Source organism: Pseudophryne corroboree, chromosome 8 (genome assembly GCF_028390025.1).
Source record: "Pseudophryne corroboree isolate aPseCor3 chromosome 8, aPseCor3.hap2, whole genome shotgun sequence".
Classification (NCBI taxonomy): domain Eukaryota; kingdom Metazoa; phylum Chordata; class Amphibia; order Anura; family Myobatrachidae; genus Pseudophryne; species Pseudophryne corroboree.
In genome coordinates, this window is record NC_086451.1 from 455,311,570 (window position 1) to 455,335,273 (window position 23,704).

General features: G+C 47.5%; 1 protein-coding gene across 3 annotated transcripts in view; it reads right to left on the reverse strand.

Moving 5' to 3' along the window:
- PGLYRP1 (peptidoglycan recognition protein 1) overlaps nt 1-23,704 on the reverse strand; it is a 133,536-nt gene that overhangs the window by 11,994 nt on the left and 97,838 nt on the right. The window contains exon 1 of one of the 3 annotated variants that reach the window (XM_063938330.1): nt 17,066-17,146. The exons of 1 other annotated variant lie outside the window; for it this stretch is intronic. The gene's annotated coding sequence lies outside the window, so the exon portion shown is untranslated. Of the gene's footprint in view, nt 1-15,634; nt 15,812-17,065; nt 17,147-23,704 lie in introns of those variants that run through there. One more of the 3 variants, XM_063938329.1, reaches the window with a different exon arrangement.

Consider the following 23,704-nt stretch of genomic DNA (forward strand, 5'->3'; position numbering starts at 1 on the left):
ACAGGAGCAGGCTCCTCCAGACCTTCCGGTAGGTCTTTTGTTTGTGCCTCCTAGGTTAAGACAGCGAGTGTTCCTGGAATTCCATGCCAAGAAGTCGGCAGGTCACCCGGGTATTGCCAGAACTCGGGAGTTGCTATCTAGGGCGGTGTGGTGGCCCTCGTGGCTAAGGATGTGGATCAGTGGGTTCGGGCATGTGACATCTGTGCCCGAAATAAGACTCCTAGAGGGGTTCCTGTTGGCCCATTACATCCACTCTCTATCCCATCTAAGCCATGGACCCACATTTCAATGGATTTTGTGGTGGACTTGCCCAAATCCTCGGGGGTGACAGCCATCTGGGTTGTCGTTGACAGGTTTTCGAAGATGGCGCACTTCGTTCCACTGGTTGGGCTGCCATCAGCCAGACGCCTGTCTGAATTATTTATGCTGCATGTTGTGCGTCTCCACGGGTTGCCACTTGATGTGGTCTCTCACCGCGGATCCCAGTTTGTGGCCAAATTCTGGAGGGCATTTTGTTCCGATCTCCAGATTTCTGTCAGCTTGTCGTCAGGCTACCATCCGCAGTCTAATGGGCAGACTGAAAGGGTGAACCAGTCCTTGGAGCAGTTCCTCAGGTGTTATGTCTCCAAGTGTCAGACTGACTGGGTTGCTCATCTGTCCATGGCGGAGTTTGCCTATAACAACGCGGCTCACTCTGCTACAGGGATCTCTCCCTTCCTTTGTGTGTATGGGCATCATCCTAAGGCCAATTCTTTTGACCCCCTGGACTCCACGCCTGGTGGTTCCTCTGTGGTTTCGGTCCTTAGAGGTATTTGGTGGAAAGTGAAGAAAGCCCTTGTGTCTGTGTCATTAGTGACCAAAAGGGTTTTTGATAAGCGGAAAAGACCCTGCAGCTTCAAATTAGGAGACTTTGTCTGGTTGTCTACCAAGAATTTGAAGTTGAGACAGCCATCTCATAAGTTAGGGCCCCGGTTCATCGGCCCTTATAAGATCACCAGGGTTATCAATCCGGTGGCATTTCAGTTAGATCTGCCCCGTTCCTTGGGTATCAATAAAACATTTCATTGTTCCCTTTTAAAACGGGCGATTAGTAATCCTTCTTCCAGTGGAAGACCTTCCCCTCTTCTGATACGTGGCCAGAGGGAGTTTGTTGTTGAAAGGATTCTTGACTCCAAGGTGGTTCGGGGTCGGCTGTTATTTTTGGTGCACTGGAAGGGGTATAGCCCGGAGGAGCGGTCGTGGGTGCGCAGTTGTGATCTTCATGCCCCCAGACTGATACGCTCTTTCTTCTCGCAGTTCCCCGATAAACCCGGTGGTAGGGGTTCTTTGACCCCTCGTCAGAGGGGGTTACTGTTAGGGTCTCCTGCCCTGTGCTGCCACGTCGTCATGGCAACCGGGAGACAAGTGCTAGTGGAGTAACCTGAGCGCAGCTGATACTCCGGTTCGGGTCTTTTGCTGTGCAGTGGTTATAGGCTCTGTGCACGGCAGGGGATCCGGTGCTGGTTTTTGTGCTCACAGTCTATGAGGTTTGAGTGGGGCGTGGACAGCACCTGCTTTATAAGGCCTCTTTTCAGGGTAAGCAGATGCTGCTGAATCTTTGTTGGTTAGTCAGTTCATGAAAGTTAGCCAGTACTTTGTAGCTTTGTATTTGTTTGTTGCTTACTGCAAATAGGCCTGGGGATTTGGTATTACACTCTGCCAATCCAGACCTAGCAGTAAGACTGGAGTCAGTCGTTTAGCTTGCTGGGGTTCTGTTACTACTCTGTGAACTTAGCAAGTTTGCGGCTGTATTCTAAGACTTGCCTGTCTAATCCTGTCTCACTGTGCTAGGTGTCAGGGGTCAGTTTAGTGGCAGTAAGCTAAAACCTGTGCACTGCAAGTGAGAATTAGGATTGTGGAGACTCTCCTTGTGTCTATCATTCCATCTCTGACCAAGGAGTTTACTGCCACACCCGTTGGTAACCCTTTAGGGTTTTGCTGTTGCCCTTAGCAACAGCATTTCGGGTTCTCTACGTATTAAAACACAACATCTTGCTTTTTCCATCTGAGCAGTTCTAATACAAGGGAGATACCCAGTTCCTTAGCCTCTGGGCTTCTCTGTTCACTTTGTGTGTATTTTGTTACCCTATCACCTTCTGTGTACGTTATGTCATATTCCCCAGTTTGTCTGTGAGTCCATTTGTTTTGCATAACAGTTCAAACACCAGTACATTCCTGCAGACACTGGAGTGCATAACAGTTCTGACACCAGTACTTTCCTGCAGGCACTGGTGTGCATAACAGGTTGGGCTCCATCAAAGTACAGATTTCGTCTCTCTCAATTTTCTTCCAGAAACAACTTGCTTTGTTGCCGGTGGTTCAGACTTTCCTGAAAGGAGTTCTTCATATGCAGCCACCCTTCGTCCCTCCCACGGCTCCGTGGGATCTAAATGTGGTTCTGTCCTTTCTTCAATCGGACTGGTTTGAACCCTTACAGAAGATGGAATTTAAATTTCTCACTTGGAAGACTGTCATGTTGCTGGCATTGGCAAGACGGGTTTCTGAATTGGGGGCCTTATCCTGTGAGAGCCCGTACTTGATTTTTCATGAAGATAGGGCTGAGGGCTGAGCTCGGGATCCGGCCTCAGTTTTTGCCTAAAGTGGTGTCAGACTTTCACGTGAATCAGCCAATTGTAGTTCCGGTATTGGCTGACGTTTCTGTGGGCCCAGAGTCCTTGGATGTGGTGAGGGCTCTGAGGATTTATGTCAAAAGGACGGCTTGTCTTCGGAAGTCTGACTCGCTGTTTGCCCTTTATGATGCCATCAAGATTGGTCGGCCGGCTTCTAAGCAATCGATTGCTTGTTGGCTCAGGTTGACTATTCAACAGGCCTATACTTCGGTGGCTCTGACTTTGCCGACGTCTATTCAGGCCCACTCCACAAGGTCGGTGGGTACTTTCTGGGTGGCTGCCCGGGGTGTCTCGGCTTTACAGTTGTGCCGAGCTGCTAATCGGTCTGGTTCGAACACGTTTGTGAAGTTCTATAGGTTCACAAGGATGACCTTCAGTTTGGTCAGGCGATTTTGCAGGGGTCTCAGCACTCTCCCACCTGTTTTGGGAGCTTTGGGACTTACCCACGGTACTAAAGTACAGTTCCCCAGTATCCACTAGGACGTAAGAGAAAATAGGAATTTAATACCTACCGGTAATTCCTTTTCTCGTAATCCATAGTGGATACTGGGCGCCCTCCTCAGTGTTTTGCATCCTGGTTACTGGATGTAGGCGTTGGTTGGGCCGCAGTAGTGGCCCCTTTCCTTGGCTGGATTAGCTTTGCTGTCCTTGTTATACTGGTTGTACCTACCCTCTGTTCGGTTAGTGCTCCTGTTCGTTTGGTTGTGTTGGCTTGTTGCCTCACCGCTGTTGTCTATGTTTTCTTCTCTCATGGTATGTCAGTCTCCTCGAGCACAGTTTTCCTAGACTGAGTCTTTAGGAGGGGCATAGAGGGAGGAGCCAGCACACACATACACACACTAAAGGTTTTAAAGTGGCAGGCTCCAGTGGACCCCATCTATACCCCACTGTACTAAAGTACAGTTCCCCAGTATCCACTACGGACTATGAGAAAAGGAGGAGTTTCCGCACATTGAGGCGAAAAAGTTTTTTTACAGTAAAGACAATACGTGTTTGGAATTCCCTGTAGTAACTGCGGACTCAGTCAACACCTTTAAGAATGGGTTAGATAAATTCCTATTGGATAAAGATATTCAGGATTATGGTGCGTTAGCACGCATTATAGTTAATTTAACTAGTCCTAACATAAAAATAACCAGTCCTATAATAAGACTGCATATGAGACCACAAATAGGTTGAACTCGATGGACAATTGTCTTTTTTCATCCTTAGTTACTATGTTACTATGAATTACCGGTAGGTATTAAATTCCTATTTTTTATAATGTGCACTTTATTATTAATATTGTCTATGTGTTCTGACAATGTCTATAATATTTGTCCTATTAAAAACACGTTAAAGGTTAAAGAACACAGTACGCAATTGGCGCAAAAGGTACCGCAAGGGTATGTGCAGACGCTGTGCACAGGGTGTGAACACAGGCATTGCAGATACTTACAGAATTAAACTAGAATAACTATACCTTAAGGAATGTACTTATACTGTAAACCTCTGTGTAGTGGTAGAGTGTAGATGCAACACAGTGTAACCTTATTAACTTCAAAGCTGTTTGAGCGTTACCGACGCTCTGAGAATACTTAACACTATAAGAAATACACAGATACCTGGGCTTAGGGTCTAACGCCTTATATATATATTATGGATGGTATGCTTGCAAAAGAATAATACAATACAATTATACACTACCAATATAACATAGACTAACTAACCAGATAACTACACAGGAAATACAATACAATACAATTTACGTTTAAGGGAAAATGAGGGAGAAAGAGGAGAAGAGAGAGAGAGAGAGAGACATGGCTCACAATAACAATAAGAACAATATGATTGCAGCGAAGCTTACACATGTGAGGAACAATCGCTGCGCAGTTATTCAATGCTGAGAATCTTTGTGGAGAAAATACTTGACCTTACCCATACTGGCTGTCCCTATATACACAACCCTACAATACCGCATGGGACAGAAGCTAGACTCCATTTTGGGAAAGCTCCCATGATTCCAAAGACTGCACCACATGGTTGAAAGGGGGAGGGGAAAATACCCGGCAGCAGCCATTTTAGATTTGCAGGTCCAAACACATGGCACTCTCTGCTACACCACAATCACATAGCAGAAGACACAAGACTCCATTTTATTCCAAAATGTCCAAGCCTCAGAACAATGCATATGTTCTGATTTTACAATTCCAAACCATCTAAATCACCTTTCACAATTTCAATCCAACTTCCTAGAACCATCTTATTCAATTTCACATTCCAAACAACTTCAGTATCTCAATAACCAGAGCATATTCATCACAAGACCAGATCACAATGTAACCACACATATCAGCCTGCCATTGCTACCAGCACATGTTCAAACGTAACTGCATGGTGGTATTTATGATTAACAAGATATATTATAACTAATCTATTTTAAATCACCATAGGCAAACAAATACCACAAATACTATGCTACAGATTGTCTACTGTTCCAATTCATCACAGACTTCACAGAGTATCAACACAAACACCCAACAATCACACAACCAAGTTACAATATCCTATTTAAACCAGCACCATTGACCTTAAAGCAATCTGTCTATATTTCCTTATCTAGCCATGTGAATTCAATACTTAGCCTTTAGTTTGTAGGTCAGTCCTGGGGATGTAGCCGCCATGCTGCTGGGTGCCAGGTAGCTGTGTGAGTGAGTGAGTGAGCCCTGTGATCTCCAGTGGGTATATCATACCCTCATTCCAGCTGTGGGGGTGTGTCAACAACAAGATGTGTGTGTCCCTCACAGCATGTGAGCCAGCTGCATCAGTGGCCTTGGTTATGCAAAACAATGGGTGATGACCAACACATTCCTGTCTTGTGGGAAGCTATTGTTTGGCGAATACTATCTCACTGTCCACTCTCAGTTGAGACAATGACATCTCAGCAATCATTCTTCTGGAGACAAATCCAGCCCCATTTGTAAACACAGGTGTTGGCCCTCCTCATTGAGTCTCAAAGCTCAGTGTAATTAAAGGCTATTGTACTCCGTCTGCAGGAAAGATACTGATTTGGAATACAATTAATCTTCAATTACTATTCCTGTGCTTACCTATGCATATGAAGATGTGAAGCCCTCCCAACATGCAAACTATTGTTTGGGGAATCTCTAAGGTCAAAGAGCCATTTGAGACCCACTGATACCTGCTGGACTCAGGGGAATATTAACTTATAAAATCCATTATTTTGATTAAATATGTAGCGTGCACACGCATGAGGTGCATATATGGCAACGTGCAGCGTGATATTTTTCTGACTTTGACAGTTCATGCACTTCTATGAGGATTAAACTATACAAAAAGTAAATAAGAAGCGCTATACTGGAATATGAATCGGCTGTCACAATTAATTGGCACCAATATAGACTGCAGCCCTCAAAAAAAGGGGGTGTTGAATCCCACCATATATCATCAAATGCAAAAACCACAAATTGAGGGCGCTGTCTAAAAATAGAGATAATTTATTGAAAAATTTGTATCTTTTAATTATACATAAAAAGTAATGCACCATTCGGTTACTTTTACCTCAAATGTATCAATTAAACAATAAAATTATTACTTTAAAAATTGACTGCTGACACAGCCATACGCAATATTCCTACTTATGGATACATATAAACTGATCACACCATCTGAAACAATTGTATCATGATCTATATCACAGTGAGATATCTTTTAGATCCAGCCTCCTGTAGAATAAATGTCCAGACTTATCCAGAGGAATAAAATTCCACATGCAGTGGTATTTAAATACTTGTATCCTCCCGCAGGTAAAATATAATATTCACAGTGCTGTTTGGAAACGGATCTTTTGAAAGTTATTATTCAGTTATTAATCAGTCTCACGGGTGTCTTACACACAGGTTTTAACGGGCGTCCCCGTTCTCTGACCTCCCAATATATTTATGTTGTATTTCTCAGTCAGTAGAAACCCCTGTAGTTTATTGTTCACCCGTATTTTGTTGAGACTGGCCGCTGAGAACTATGTCTCTTTTCCGGTGTCTGTCTCCACGTTCACCTCGAGAGTATTGCCGCTGCGCCAGAGGACTCTCAGTGTGGCAGTCTGCCTCTGATTCAATCTATTGCAGGCAGCTGGAGTCCAGGGCGATCTTACGGCTATTGCGGGAGCGGCTGTAGTGGTTAGCCAGAGGCGTCTCCCGTCTTCCGTAGGTGAAGCGAAATAAGGTCTCACCGATATAGAAATTAATCTTTGGTTCAGATGGTTGTGTCCACAGGTATAAGGGTGACACTTAACGCGTTTCTCAGCCCTATGTCAATGGCTGTTTCCTCAGTTAATTTAACTAGTCCTAACATAAAAATAACCAGTCCTATAATAAGACTGCATATGAGACCACAAATAGGTTGAACTCGATGGACAATTGTCTTTTTTCATCCTTAGTTACTATGTTACTATGAATTACCGGTAGGTATTAAATTCCTATTTTTTATAATGTGCACTTTATTATTAATATTGTCTATGTGTTCATGCACTTCTATGAGGACTTTGAGGAAGGTTTAAAATAACACTACAATGTGTATGTACATTACAGGAAAGCGCCCTGTGCTTCCCACGCCCCCGCTACCAAACATGTGACATCATGCTAGGGGCAGGGCCACCGGTCAGGAGTAAGTGTACAGCTGCCCGGACACTAAGGGGGATATCCTATTGGCAGCGGTAACTAATAGGTTCTCTGGGAGCTATCCTATTAGCCTCGATGCCGACGTACTTTTCCCCCCGATACCGGAACTTATTGGATATTGTGCTTTGCATGCCTCAGACACGGTAAGTATGATCCCTGATAAACAGGCACTGGAGCAGAGATAACACGTGGGATCGTGAACCTATCCTGGATCCCATGTGTTTTCGTGCAATCATGGGTCCATTATCAGCTGTTAAAAGCGGCCTCTAATTGGATACCACGATAATGACAATCGGCGTATGGGCTAATTGGAAACCTCCCCTTAGGGCGGCTCTACACTCTGCAGAGTACATGCCTGCTAGAGGCTCTGCAGCAACACTACTGAACCTGTAGAGAACATGCACGAGGAAATATTTGACTGATTTGTCAGAATCAATGGGGATTTTTTTGCTACTGCACATGTGTGAAAATCACTGTACACTGGCATGTTGCATGTGCTGCACAGTCTGTACGCATGTAGTCCAAAATGTATTGCGTGGTAGGTGGCTATTCAGATGTATGTAGATGGGCGGATTCAGAGGCGTCAGGAATGGCGGTGACACCCGATGCGAGGGATATACAGTGCGTGCGATGATGCCATGCCCCGGGAAAAAGGGGTGTTGCTTCACAGATAAGGGGCACAGCCTCGTGGCTCAACTCAGATTTCGTCACTCTGGGGGTCCCGGCGATGCGGGCTACCCCATGGTCTGAGTGCAGTGCTGTCTCCTACAGAGTGACAGGAGCCGAGTGCTGCACGGTACCCGGCTCCTGGTCACTAAAGAGGAGACAGCACTTTGATGTCATCCCTCGGCTGGTGACACGTTGAGTGCAGGCCGCACCCCCGTTGTGATGCCACCGTGCGTGTTATATGGGGGCGGAGAACTCAGGGGGAGATGTATTATTAGGTAGTTATCGGCTGTTATATGTGTGGACCTGCAGTATTATGGTGAAGTAGGCTCTGATAACAGGTGCACGTATTATTGTTTGTTTTGCCGAAGGGGGGAGCGTGCCCTCTCGCATTTGCAGCTGTACCTGCTGTCGGGGAACAGTTCTTCCGTCAGTGATCCTGACGCGCCAGCCGCAACTTCTTGAAAAAAATAAAAGTAAATACAATTTTTTCTTTTTTTAAGCACCATATCAGGCTGTTGGAGCCGATTCCAGTGACAGTGCTGTGCGTCCAGCAATAACAGCCGTTGAAATTGATAACTGCAGCCGTCAGTGCCACTGACCATTCATACATTTGCTGGGAACATCGGTGCCCTCTCTTGCAGATAGGAGCTCCAATAATGACAAGGGGCCGGTCATTTCTGCAACATCTCCACATACATGAGGGAGAAGTAGTATAGACGCACATAACAGGCGCTGATAACACGGAACCCCATAACGCTAAAACATCTACCCTCAGACACTTAATCACTCGCGTTGGAGGACATAACCTGATGGCAATCTGCACTTAGTACTGGGCTGGTGAAAGTCCTGATAGTGCTTCTGATGGTTGTAGTGCTCATTGGTGGTCATTCCGAGTTGATCGCAGCCAGCAACTTTTTGCTGCTCATGCGATCAACTAGTCCACGCCTATGGGGGAGTGTATTTTAGCTTAGCAGGGGTGTGATCGCTTGTGCAGCCGAGCTAAGCTACAAAAATTTAAAGCAGAAGTAGACTAGGCCTGGACATACTTACCCTGTGCGTTGGATCCAGCGATGATGGGCCCGGCTTTGACGTCACACCTCCGCCCTCCGTTGTCCTGGACACGCCTGCGTTTTGCTCACCACTCACCGAAAACGGCTCCAAACAGTACGGATCCGCCCTGGCACGCCTCCTTCCTGTCAATCTTCTTTGCGGTCGGCTCTGCGACCGCTTCCTTTGCAAGTCGCGACGTAACCCGGCGCCCCCTGTCGCTGGGAAACGTTGCGCATGCGCATTCTGCACCCGTTTGCATTGCAGGGATAAATCGCTGCGTGCGAATGGGTCGGAATGACCCCCGTAGTGTGCGTCCCAGCCCTTGCACATTCCGATGCATGGTTCTGCACCAAAGGAAGGGCTGGTTACAGGCTATGGCCCTAATTCAGACCTGATTGTTCGATAGCTACTTTTTGCAGCGCTGCGATCAGATAGTCACCGCACACAGGGGAGTGTATTTTTGCTGTGCAAGTGTGCGATCACATGGGCAGCCGAGCGGTACAAAAAACTTTGTGCAGTTTCTGAGTTGCCCAGGACTTACTCAGCTGCTGCGATCACTTCAGTCTTTTTGGTCTCGGAATTGAAGTCAGACATCCGCCCTGCAAATGCTTAGACACGCCTGCGTTTTTCCAACCACTCCCAGAAACGGTCAGTTGACAACCACAAATGCCCTCTTCCTGTCAATCTCCTTGTGATCGGCTGTGCGAATGGATTATTCGTTAAATCCATCGCCCAGCAACGATCCGCTTTGTACCCATATGAAGTGCCTGCGCATTGCGGTGCATACGCATGCGCAGTTCTGACCTGATCGCAGCGACAAAAACTAGCGTGCAATCAGGCCTGAATGACCCCCCTATATTCCCAGGTACTTACCTGCGTGTTTCACCCAATTATTACACTGCCTTCCTTAGTGTATGTAGTCACTACTGTATGTCGGCATTCAAAGTATCGACACTAATGCAGACAAGTTCAGGATATTGACATTCAGAATGTCGGTATATTCAGTCACTATATTGAGGGGCCTCATTCATATTTGTACGCTATGCCGATGTATTCGTAATTGAGCTATTATCGGAAACCAGAGTGCGAGTCTCTGTCGCAATGCGCCTGCACAGCGATTGATTTGCGACTACGCATGCAGTGAGGATTCATTCTCAAGTGATTGACAGGAAGCAGTCATTTTGTGGGAGGTAACAGGTAGTGATGTCAATAACGCTGACATGTTGGGGAGTGCATCAGACTAAATGGCTTAAAGAAAGCACCAAACTGCACCACCACAGAAGTCACCCTAATGGGCCCTCATTCCGAGTTGATCGCTCGCTGCCGTTTTTCACAGCGCAGCGATCAGGTGAAAAGATGGCATTTATGCGCATGGTACGCAGCGCGCATGCGCTAAGTACTTTCACACAAAACTTTGTAGTTTTACACAAGCTCGAGCGACACTTTTCAGTCGCTCGAGTGTTCGGTGTTTGACAGGAAGTGGGTATTTCTGGGCGGTAACTCTGCGTTTTCAGGGAGTGTGCTAAAAAATGCAGGCGTGCCAGGTAAAAACTCAGGCGTGCCTGGGGAAACGGGGGAGTGGCTGGGCGAACGTAGGGCGTGTTTGTGACGTCAAACCAGGAACTAAACTGTCTGCAGTCATCACAAGGTAGGAGTAAGTATCGAGCCACTCTCAAACTGCATGAAATTTTTTAGTAGCAGTTCTGCTAAGCTAAGATACACTCCCAGTGGGCGGCGGCTTAACGTTTGCACGGCTGCTACAAGCAGCTAGCGAGCGATCAACTCGTAATGAGGGCCACTGGGCGATATCTCTCAAAGATATGAACGATCTCATTCATTTGTGAACGAGATAACGTTCATATCTTTGAGTGTGGAGTCACCAGCGATGAATGATGGGCGGCTCCGCGCTCGTTCATCGCTGGTCCCCCGTCGGCTGTACATGCAGACCAATATGGACGATCTCGTCCATATTTACCTGCACTTCTATGAAGCCGTGTGATTGGGGGAGTGTAGAAACTTCACTCCCCCCGCCGCCGGGCCGCCCGTATCCACCGTCGGGCAGCTCGGTGGCGGATCTTTAAATGTGTAGGGCCCTTAAGGATGACAGCTAAGTGCAATTTACTAAACGTAATAATGTTTACTAAATTTCTTACGTTAGGGCTCATCCTCATTGTGGGCATTATGCCTGCGTCGGCATCATATATATTAACATGACAAATGTTGGCATTCAGACCTTGTTGACATTCTGGTGTCAACATGGTATACCACACACATCAGCAATCAATTATATACACGGGTGAATCACATTATTATGGCCACCTCCTACATTTGGCATTGGCAGCACACAGCCCATGAAGTACGTTGTGTGGCGTTCCCTGGCTTGATGGGTATATAAGGTGGGCGATAGGTCATCTCCACACATATTACTCGTTGAGGTCATGGGTAAAAGGGTTGCGAAAAGGGAAGATTATCAGCGTTCTTGCCAAGGGCGGCAGTATTACTGACACAGTGCAGTTTGTCAACTGTCCGCGTGCTGCTGCGGTGAAGGTGCATTGTGACTGGACAAATTACAACATTGCTAATAACCAACGTGGAAACTGCAGAACACCACGTGCCATTGATGTGAGAGGTGACCGCCTACATCTCCCCCTATCTCTCTCAAAGGTTTGATGCATCTCCCCCAAAACGTCATAAACCCTATAAGGAGAAGGCAGCAGGAGAGCTCTCTAAATAACGCAGCCAGGACCTCCCCTAACATACAGAGCGTGTTGTAGTACCTGGGTGTACTGGTTGAAATTAATGTTTGTTAGCACACCAAAAAAGCACACTAATGGGCAAAACCATGTGCAGTGTAGGTGGGGCAGATGTAACATGTGCAGAGAGTTAGATTTGGGTCATCGCTGCCTCACAACACTGAGGCCATGGGCTCGATTCCTACCACAGGCCCAGCCATGTGGCGCTTGTATATTTTCCCCGTGCTTGCATAATTTCCTTCCTCTTTCCAAGATATACTGGTAGGTTAATTGGCTCTTGACAAAACTGAGCCCTAGTCAGGAGCGGTTCTTGGTGCGGGCACGCAGTGCCTGCTCCCGGGGCGCTGTGGCCTGGAGGCACGGCCGCAGTCACCCCGCAGGCACCGACGCCTACCCGCACCCCACTCCCCAGCTGTAGCAGACGCCGTGGGCTGTGTGGGCATCCGCTGCAGCCGGCTCCAGTGGCAGACACTAGAGGTCATTACTGACCTCTAGTGTCTGTACGGCGCTGCTATGGGAGAGACGTCATGACGTCTCTCCCATAGAGAGGAGCCGCGGGAGGCCAGACGGAGCAGCAGCAGCAGCGGTCGGGAAGCATTAGCGGGGCAGTGGTAAGTATTGTTTTTTATTTTTTTGAGTGTTTGTAAGCGGCTACTAAGGGGCACAGCGACAGGGGCACAACTACTGGGGGCAAAGTAACAGGGGGCACAACTACTGGGGCAAATCTACTGGGGGCACAACTACTGGGACACAGCAACAGGGGGCACAACCACTGGGGGCACAGCAACAGGGGGCACAGTAACAGAGGGCACAACTACTGGGGCAAATCTACTGAGGGCATAGCTACAGGGGGCACAGTGACGGGGCACAACTACTGGGGCAAATCTACTGGGGGCATAGCTACAGGGGGCACAACTACTGGGGGCACAATTACTGGGGGCACAGTGACGGGGCACAACTACTGGGGCAAATTACTGGGGGCATAGCTACAGGGGGCAAATCTACTGGGCTGCATAACTACTTGGGGCAAATCTGGGGGCACAGCTACTGGGGGCATAACTGTGGCCGCGCCCCTCCCCTATGAAGCCATGCCCCTATTTTTTGCCAACTTTCGCACTGGGCGCCACAAGGTGTAGAACCGGCCCTGGCCCTAGTGTATGTATGTACAGTACATGTGTTTAGGGCAGACCAGATGGGCCAAGTGTTTTTTATCTGCTGTCTTATTCTATGTTACTTTGTATTTTTATCTCCAATAATACTGCACTAATCACTCGCTCCCATTCACAATTGCAGGACTTTCTTTGGGCAGCTCCCACCCTGTGGAATGCCCTCCCACGCACAATAAGACTCTCCTCTAGTCTGCAAACTTTCAAGCTTTCCCTAAAAACTCACCTCTTCAGGCAAGCCTCTCAAATTCCTGACCCACCCACATAACCTTCAGAAGCATTCATATCTAATTACTTCCCATCAGGACTGCTTTTGCAATCTGGTGGGACTGCTATGCTATAGATACTGCCTATTTCCCTATAGATAGTAAGCGTGCGAGCAGGGCCTTCCTACCGCTACTGGTATGTCTGTTATTTCCCAGTTTGTTTTATCACTGTTGTTTCCAATTGTAAAGCGCAATGGAATATGCTGTGCTATATAAGAACCTGTAAATAAATAATAAATACATGCCCAATGCTGTATAATTTTTCAAGTTTTTCAATTATAGTTTTTCAATTATAGTATAGGTGCAATAATCTACAAGTTTAGCTGAGTACTTCATAAGTGCAGTGATCTGCAAGTTTAACGGAATGTATGGCATAGGTGCAGTGCTCTGCCAGTTTAGCTGAATGTGCGGCATAGGTGCAATGATCTGCAAGATTAGCTGAATGTACTGCATAGGTGCAATGATCTGTAAGTTTAGCTGAATGTACAGCAAAGGTGCAATGATCTGTAAGTTTAGCTGAATGTACAGCATAGGTGCAATGATCTGCAAGTTTAGCTGAATGTACAGCATAGTGTAGGTGCAATGACCTGCAAGTTTAGCTGAATATGGGGCGTAAGTGTAATAATCTGCAAATTTAGCTGAATGTGCGGCATAAGTGCAGTGATCTGCCAGTTTAGCTGAATGTACAGTATAGGTGCAATGATCTGCAAGTTTAGCTGAATGTACAGTATAGGTGCAATGATCTGCAAGTTTAGCTGAATGTACGGCATAGGTGCAATTATCTGCAAGTTTAGCTGAATGTACGGCATAGGTGTAGTGATCTGCACATTTAGCTTAATGCACTGCATAGGTGCAATAGTAATTTTAGGGTACATGACTGCTGCAACTTTTTTCCAGATTTTCTAAGCTGTTAGTTTAGCTACTGTAAACCCATTGGTAGCTTGTTTTGTGGGTGCCCAAACAAACATGCACTTCAGCCACAAAAGTGGTAGTCCCTGTCACTGAAGTGCTTGGTTTGTTAAACAGTGCATGTCCTTTTTAATATCCAACAAAAGTGTGTGTAGGAATGCCCAAGGACAATTCCATCTTGCAGCACCTTTCATTTCTGCCACTACTGTGCTGTAATGTTTCAGAGATGTGCTATAAATTGTCGTGTGTTTGTGCAGCTTGCTCTGTCACTTAGTAACCAGCCAGCTAACTGCATTCTTTGGCCTACACTGGATGAAAACAATATTGTGAGCTGTGGGGTGGTCAAAATGAACTGGAAATGAATGGTATTGTGGTGTATAATACTGTAAAACCAGTCACAGCATTCTTGCTAAACCAAAACCGGATGACGAATTAGAATCAAAGCCAGCAAAAATTGTGCGGAACACATCTCTACTACACACCTCTACATACCTGTCCCACATCATTTACACCTCTACATACAGTATATCTGTCCCACATCATTTACACCTCTATATATACCTGTCCCACATCATTTACACCTCTACATACCTGTCCCACATCATTTACACCTCTATACAGTGCCGTAACTAGGCATTTTAGCGCTGTGTGCAAGAAACGATAGTGGCGCCCCCCCCAATGTAAGATAGGGGCAGTGTGCGCCGTAGGCGCGCCAAAAAATTATAGGGGCATGGCTTAATGGGGAAGGGGCGTGGCCACAAAATAATAGCAATTCATACTACGGTGCACAGTAGTCTACATTATTCAAATTACGCTGCACAGTAGCGCCCCTTTTATACATTACAATAGACAGCGTCCCCCTTTTTACACATTACAGCAGCCAGTCCCCCTTTTTACACATTGCGGCAGCTAGTCCCTCTTTTTACACATTGCGGCAGCCAGGCCCCCTTTTTACACATTGCGGCATCCAGGCCCCCTTTTTACACATTACGGCAGCCAGTCCACCTTTTTACACATTGCGGCATCCAGGCCCCCTTTTTACACATTACGGCAGCCAGTCCCCCTTTTTACACATTCCGGCAGCCAGTCCCCCTTTTTACACATTGCGGCATCCAGGCCCCCTTTTTACACATTACGGCAGCCAGTCCCCCTTTTTACACATTGCGGCAGCCAGTCCCCCTTTTTACACATTGCGGCATCCAGGCCCCCTTTTTACACATTACGGCAGCCAGTCCCCATTTTTACAAATTGCGGCAGCCAGTCCCCCTCTTTACACATTGCGGCATCCAGTCCCCCTTTTTACACATTGCGGCAGCCAGTCCCCATTTTTACACATTGCGGCATCCAGGACCCCTTTTTACACATTGCGGCAGACGAGACCCCATTTTACACATTGCGGCAGACGAGACCCCATTTTACACATTGCGGCAGACGGTGTCCCAGAGAGAGAGAGAGAGAGGGGGGGGGTATACTTACCTTCTCCCCGCTGACAGGCTCCTCGTGCAGCTTCCTCTCGGTGCAGGCTGTGTGAGGTGAGAAGGAGGAGGAGGGAGGGGGAGCAGGGAGCCGCAGCAGCGCTATTTGATTGGTAGTAAGCGCCGCTGCAGCATCCCCCTCTCCTCCTGTATTGGTTGCCTGGCGCTGCTGTGGATGCTGGGGAACCGCATCCCAGCATCCTTAGCAGCGCCGGGCAGCCAATACAGGAGGAGAGGGGGATGCTGCAGCGGCGCTTACTACCAATCAAATAGCGCTGCTGCGGCTCCCTGCTCCCCCTCCCTCCTCCTCCTTCTCTCCGCTGCCCGGCGCTGGTCCTCTTCTCCCTACACAGCGGGGCACACGGCGCAGACTTCGGCGGCATGTAATGAGTCAATTTCACTCATTACATGCCGCTGGCCGTTGCGCCCTCAGGGCAACTGCGCTGTGTGCCAAGCCCCCTTGGCACACACGTAGTTACGGCCCTGCCTCTATATATACCTGTCCCACATCATTTACACCTCTACATACCTGTCCTTCATCATTTACACCTCTATATACAGTATATTTGTCCCACATCATTTACACCTCTATATATACCTGTCCCACATCATTTGCACCTCTACATACAGTATATCTGTCCCACATCATTTACACCTCTATATATACCTGTCCCACATCATTTACACCTCTACATACAGTATATCTGTCCCACATCATTTACACCTCTATATATACCTGTCCCACATCATTTACACCTCTATATACAGTATATTTGTCCCACATCATTTACACCTCTACATACCTGTCCCACATCATTTACACCTCTATATATACCTGTCCCACATCATTTACACCTCTATATATACCTGTCCCACATCATTTACACCTCTATATATACCTGTCCCACATCATTTAACCCGTTATTGAGCTTTTTACAGAAATTAATCTGAAAACTGTCATGTTATTATTGGCCAAATTATGCTATTTAATCCCTTACAGCTGCATAAATATTATTTGGGAGGGGTGTACCAGAGGTTCTGCACTGTGTAACGATATTTTCACCTTAAAATAAGATTTTCCCAGCTGAGGGGTTTGCGCACAATAAAATTTCCCTGAAAGAGTGATGCCAGCTTGGAATTGCATTGTAAATGAAATCTCAAGTACGAGTTTGCTGTGAGAACAGTTCGCAGGACCCAAATCACACCTAATTGGATTGACCCCTAACGCTGTATGTCAGTAAGTACTGTATTGTGTTCAGCAACACAATTTACTGTGTAAAGAGACTAAAAGAATAGACATATAGAGCTCAGTAATATGGGTATGTTTTCCAATAGTGGAAACATCATGACTGGGAGGCAGCACATCTTTACAATTACATTCTAGACTCATTTAATGTCATTTTAGAGAAAAGAATATAATTACGTAACTTACGATAGGAGTAATGCTTTCCAGGTCTGTGAGTATTGGACACAGCTGCGATAGTCTGCGGGGGTTTGTAAGCATGGAGTGGAGATGTGATCCTCTGCAGAATCATTTATGTATAAAATAAACTCCTCAGTCCTGAAATCCCCTGAGAGCTCAGCTTCCTCTTATGTGGCCGTTTCTACCCTTCTCTGGCTGGGCTGTTCAAAGAAATTCCCCTTGAAATCACGTGAGACCCCCTGGTTTCCACATTCACATGTAGACACTGAAGTTATATTCATATGACAAAGTTATTACCCAATGGGGGTCATTCCGAGTTGATCATAGCTGTGCTAAATTGCCGTCACCCCCCTCCTGCCCTGCGAACGCCTCTACCTGTCAATCAGGCATAGGCGTTCGCATTTACTGTGGGTCACCCGCAGTAAATGCGGATGCATGCGCAGGATGAGCCTTGCGCATGCGCCCGCCGGGAGAATGCACAAACTCCGGTTGGATCGCGATTTGCGATCCAACCAAAATTTTAAGCCCACTGTGCACTCTAGGTCCCCCCCCCTCTGTATTACTGTATTAATCTTCTGTACTATGGGGGTCATTCTGACCCGTTCGCTCGCTGCTTTTTGTTGCAGCCGAGCGAACGGGTCCCTACTGCGCATGCGCCGTAGTGCGCCGGCGCATGCCAGACGGCCGAAGGCCGTAGCAGGACAGCCATCGCCTCTGCCTGATTGACAGGCAGAGGCGGTCGCTGGGCGGGAGGAGGCTGACTGAACGGGGGGTGGACCACATCGGCTGCGTGACGTCACACGCAGCCACTGCGGGCCAGGGAGCGATGAGTAGCTCCCGGCCGGCACGCTAAAGCTGCGTTGCCCGGGAGCTACTCTTGCAGTGCAAAGGCATCGCTGCTGTGCGGGGTGGGATAGCCCTGTACTGGGCGTGCCCACTCATGTCAGTGTGAATGATCGTAGCTCTAGTCCGCCCCACATGTCAGTGCCGCCCCCCCTTCCCCGTAGAAGTGCAAAGGCATCGCCCAGCGTGTGACGTCATGTAGCCGCTGCGGGCCACTCCCCGCACGGTCCGGCCATGCCTGCGTTGGCCGGACCGCGCCTACGAAACGGCGGCCAAATGCCGCCGTTTCGCCCCCTCCTGCCAATCAGGCGATCGCTGCCCTGCTACGGCCGTTGGCCATCCCGCATGCGCCGGCGCACAAAGGCGCCGGCGCAGCAGGAACCCGTTCGCTGTGCTGCGTGAAAACCTCCTTCACATCACATGTTGTAACCAGTATATTACCATTTCATTACCGTTTTGGTACCTTTCACACTGAACCCGTTTCACCCATAGAAAACAGTGGTTGTCATTATAAATGTACTTTTCTGGTCCACACATTATTAATAATTATTAATTAATTAATTATTAATAATTTGGATAGTCGTACGATGGAACCCAGCAGCTTGAAGCATTTTAACCATGTTTTTATATATGAGTGCATCCTTGACTGTCCCAGTTATTTGTCTGCAGATTTCCTCATCCCCTTTGATTCTTAGCAGCTCCTTCACCTCTTCATCACTCCAAGTTGCCATTGTATAATATATTTGCAGTAAGAAAACGCTTCTAAACCCATTCTCATGTGTCTGATGTATTTTTCCTCCAGCTTCCTGCTTCTGCCTGGTGACATCACACATGGAGACAGCCTATCACCTTCTGTGGCTTGGAAATACCGTTTCGGAGCCTTTCACACTGCACAGTGAAACGGGTAGGACGCTGCTTTTTAACCGTTTTAAAATACCAGTATTTTGAAAACGGTAAATTCAAAGTGGCCCTTTCACATCGCAGCTAGAACCGTTTAGGAAGGCTGAAAAATCTGCAATTTACCGGGTTAAAGCTGCGGTGTGAAAGGGGTATTAGAGAAACAACACCTGTGCGGCAAAAGAATTAACAAAAAAGAAAACTGACAAGTGAGATTGGATAATAATAGGATTTTAATACCTACCGGTAAATCCTTTTCTCTTAGTCCGTAGAGGATGCTGGGGTCACCATTAGAACTTTGAAAGGGTGTGAACTGGCTCCTCCGTCTATGCCCCTCCTTCAGACTCCAGTTATAGGAACTGAGCCCAGGGAGACGGACATTTCGAGGAAAGGATTTATTGTTAAACTAAAGTGAGATTCATACCAGCTCACACCTCAACCATGCCGCAGAACATGGCATTCAACAGAACACAGGCCAACGGTATGAACAATTGCAGCAACAGGCTGACAATAAACGTAACACAACATATGTGTAACCATAACTATTAACTGCAGGTAAAGTACGCACTGGGACGGGCGCCTAGCATCCTCTACGGACTAAGAGAAAAGGATTTACCGGTAGGTATTAAAATCCTATTTTCTCATACGTCCTTGAGGATGCTGGGGTCACCATTACAACCATGGGGTTATACCAAAGCCCTAGAACGGGCGGGAGTGTGCGGATGACTCTGCAGCACCGATTGACCGAACTAAAGGTCTTCATCGGTCAAGGTGTCAAACTTGTAGAACTTTGCAAAAGTGTTTGACCCCGACCAAGTAGCTGCTCGGCAAAGTTGCAATGCCGAGACCCCCCAGGCCGCCGCCCAGGATGAGCCCACCTTCCTAGTGGAATGGGCCTTCACTGATTCCGGTAATGGCAATCCAGCCGTGGAATGGGCCTGCTGAATCGTGTTACAGATCCAGCACGCAATGGTCTGCTTGGAATCAGGACACCCAACCTTGTTGGGAGCATACAGGACAAACAGAGCTTCTGTTTTCCTAATCTGAGCCGTTCTGGCGACATAAATCTTCAAAGCTCTGACCACATCCAGAGATTTTGACTCAACGAAGGCATCAGTAGCCACAGGCACCACGATAGGTTGGTTTATGTGGAAAGAGGAAACCACCTTCGGTAAAAATTGTTGACGTGTCCTCAATTCAGCTCTAATAAGGGCTCTTGTGAGACAAGGCGCCAACTCAGACACCCGCCTTGCAGATGCCAAAGCCAACAGGATGATCACTTTCCAAGTGAGGAATTTCAACTCCACCTCCCGTAAAGGTTCAAACCAATGTGATTGAAGGAATCGCAACACCACATTAAGATCCCATGGTGCCACTGGAGGCACAAATGGAGGTTGGATGTGTAAGACGCCCTTCACGAAAGTCTGAACTTCCGGAAGGGAGGCCAATTGTTTCTGAAAGAAAATCGATAAGGCTGAAATCTGAACCTTGATTGAGCCCAATTTTTAGCCCCGCATCCACACCGGCTTGTAGGAAATGGAGAAACCGTCCTAGCTGAAGCTCTTCCGTAGGAGCCTTCTTGGATTCACACCAAGATACATATTTTCTCCAAATACGGTGGTAATGTATAGACGTTACCCCTTTTCTGGCCTGAATAAGTGTGGGAATGACTTCACTGGGAATACCCTTAAGGGCTAGGATTTTGCGTTCAGCTGCCACGCCGTCAAACATGGCCGTGGTAAGTCCTGATACACGCACGGCCCCTGTTGTAACAGGTCCTCGCGCAGAGGAAGAGGCCAGGGATCTCCGATGAGTAAGTCCTGAAGATCTGGATACCAAGCCCTCCTTGGCCAGTCTGGAACACTGAGGATCGCTCGGACCTTTGTTCTTCTTATGATCTTTAGAACTTTTGGAATGAGAGGAAGTGGAGGGAATACATACACCGACTGAAACACCCACGGTGTCACGAGAGCATCCACTGCAATCGCTTGAGGGTCCCTTGACCTGGAACAATATCTCTGAAGCTTCTTGTTGAGACGAGAAGCCATCATGTCTACTTGAGGAGTTCCCCAACAATCTGTCACCTCTACGAAGACTTCTTGATGGAGGCCCCACTCTCCTGGATGGAGATCGTGTCTGCTGAGGAAGTCTGCTTCCCAGTTGTCCACTCCCGGAATGAAGACTTCTGACAGAGCGCTTGTAAACTTTTCCGCCCAGTGGAAAATCCTTGTGGCTTCTGCCATCGCCGCTCTGCTTTTCGTTCCGTCCTGATGGTTTATGTACGCTACTGCTGTTACATTGTCCGACTGGATCAGTACAGGCAGATCTCGAAGAAGACGATCCGCTTGTAGGAGGCCGTTGTAAATGGCCCTTAGCTCCAGAACATTTATGTGGAGACAAGTTTCCTGACATGACCATCTCCCTTGGATGTTTGCTCCCATTGTGACTGCCCCCCAGCCTCGGAGGCTTGCACCCGTGGTCACTAGGATCCAGTCCTGTATCCCGAACCTGCGCCCCTCTAGGAGGTGAGAGCTGTGCAGCCACCACAGGAGTGATACCCTGGTCTTGGAAGACAGGATTATCCTCCGGTGCATGTGTAGATGGGACCCGGACCACTTGTCCAACAGGTCCCACTGGAACACTCTGGCATGGAACCTGCCAAACTGAATGGCCTCGTAGGCCGCAACCATCTTCCCCAGCAACCGAATGCATTGATGGATCGACACTCCTGCTGGTTTCAGAATTTGTTTGACCAGCCTCTGAAGTCCCAGAGCCTTTTCCACAGGAAGAAAGACTCTCTGTAGTTCTGTGTCCAATATCATTCCCAAAAACGACAACCGCGTCGTCGGAATCAACTGTGATTTTGGCAAGTTTAGGAGCCATCCTTGTTGTTGAAGAACTGTCATGGAGAGTGCAACATTTCGGACCAACTGGTCCCTGGATCTCGCCTTTATCAGGAGATCGTCCAAGTATGGGATAATTGTGACTCCTTGCTTGCGAAGGAAAACCATCATCTCCGCCATTACTTTGGTGAAAATCCTCTGAGCCGTGGATAGACCAAACGGCAACGTTTGAAATTGGTAATGACAATCCTGAATTGCAATTCTCAGGTAAGCCTGATGCGGAGGATAAATGGGAACATGTAAGTAGGCATCTTTTATGTCCACCGACACCATAAAATTCCCTTCCTCCAGACTGGAGATCACTGCTCGGAGAGACTCCATCTTGAATTTGAATCTCTTTAGGTAGAAATTCAGGGATTTCAGGTTTAGGATTGGTCTGACCGAGCCGTCCGGCTTCGGGACCACAAACAGGCTCGAATAAAAACCTTCTCCCTGTTGTGACTGAGGAACCTTGACGATAACTTGATTTTGACACAATTTTTGTATTGTGTTACAAACTACCTCCCGGTCCGGAAGCAAAGCTGGTAAGGCTGATTTGAAAAAACGACGAGGGGGGACGTCTTGAAACTTCAGCTTGTACCCTTGGGATACTATTTGTAAAATCCAAGTGTCTAGGATCGAACCAACCCAAAACTGACTGAAGAGTTTGAGACGGGCCCACACTGGTGCGGACTCCCGCATAGGAGCCTTAACGTCATGCGGTGGAATTGGCAGAAGCCTGGGAGGAATTCTGCTCCTGAGAGCCTGACAAGCCTGGTGAACGGGTGGTCTTCAGTATGCCGCCTGTCGGGATCCTGGCGCACAGTATACCGGCACCGGGATCCCGACATCCGGCATACCAACACTTACACACTTACACCGTAGTGTGGCGAGCGCCGAAAGCCCGACCGCCGGCCAGCCGTAGTTAACCCCTGGTGAACGTTTACCTCTTCCCCTTCCTCTAGTAGCAAGGAAGGAGGAACCCCGGCCCTTTCTGAATTTATTGGGCCGAAAGGACTGCATCTGATAATGGTGTGTTTTCTTTTGTTGTGGAGGAACATAAGGTAAAAAGGATGACTTACCCGCGGTAGCCGTAGATATCAAATCATCAAGGCCGTCTCCAAATAAGGCCTTACCTTTATATGGTAGAGATTCCATACTTTTCTTGGAGTCAGCATCAGCATTCCATTGGTGAATCCACAACGCACGCCTAGCTGAGACTGCCATGGCACTGGCCTTGGATCCCAAAAGACCAATATCTCTCGCAGCTTCCTTAAGGTACGCTGCAGGGTCCTTGATATAACCCAGCGTCAGGAGGACGCTATCCCTATCTAGGGTATCTATATCAGATGACAAGTTATCTGCCCACTTTTCGATAGCACTACTTAACCACGCAGACGCAATGACAGGTCGGAGTAGTGTACCCGTGGTCACATAAATGGACTTCAATGTAGTTTCTTGTTTACGATCCGCAGGATCCTTAAAGGCCGCCGTGTCCGGTGACGAGAGAGCCACCTTTTTAGTAGTGATGAGCACCGGAAATTTTTCGGGTTTTGTGTTTTGGTTTTGGGTTCGGTTCCGCGGCCATGTTTTGGGTTCGAACGCGTTTTGGCAAAACCTCACCGAATTTTTTTTGTCGGATTCGGGTGTGTTTTGGATTCGGGTGTTTTTTTCAAAAAACCCTAAAAAAACAGCTTAAATCATAGAATTTGGGGGTCATTTTGATCCCAAAGTATTATTAACCTCAATAACCATAATTTCCACTCATTTTCAGTCTATTCTGAACACCTCACACCTCACAATATTATTTTTAGTCCTAAAATTTGCACCGAGGTCGCTGGATGACTAAGCTCAGCGACCCAAGTGGCCGACACAAACACCTGGCCCATCTAGGAGTGGCACTGCAGTGTCACGCAGGATGGCCCTTCCAAAAAACACCCCCCAAACAGCACATGACGCAAAGAAAAAAAGAGGCGCAACGAGGTAGCTGTGTGACTAAGCTAAGCGACCCTAGTGGCCGACACAA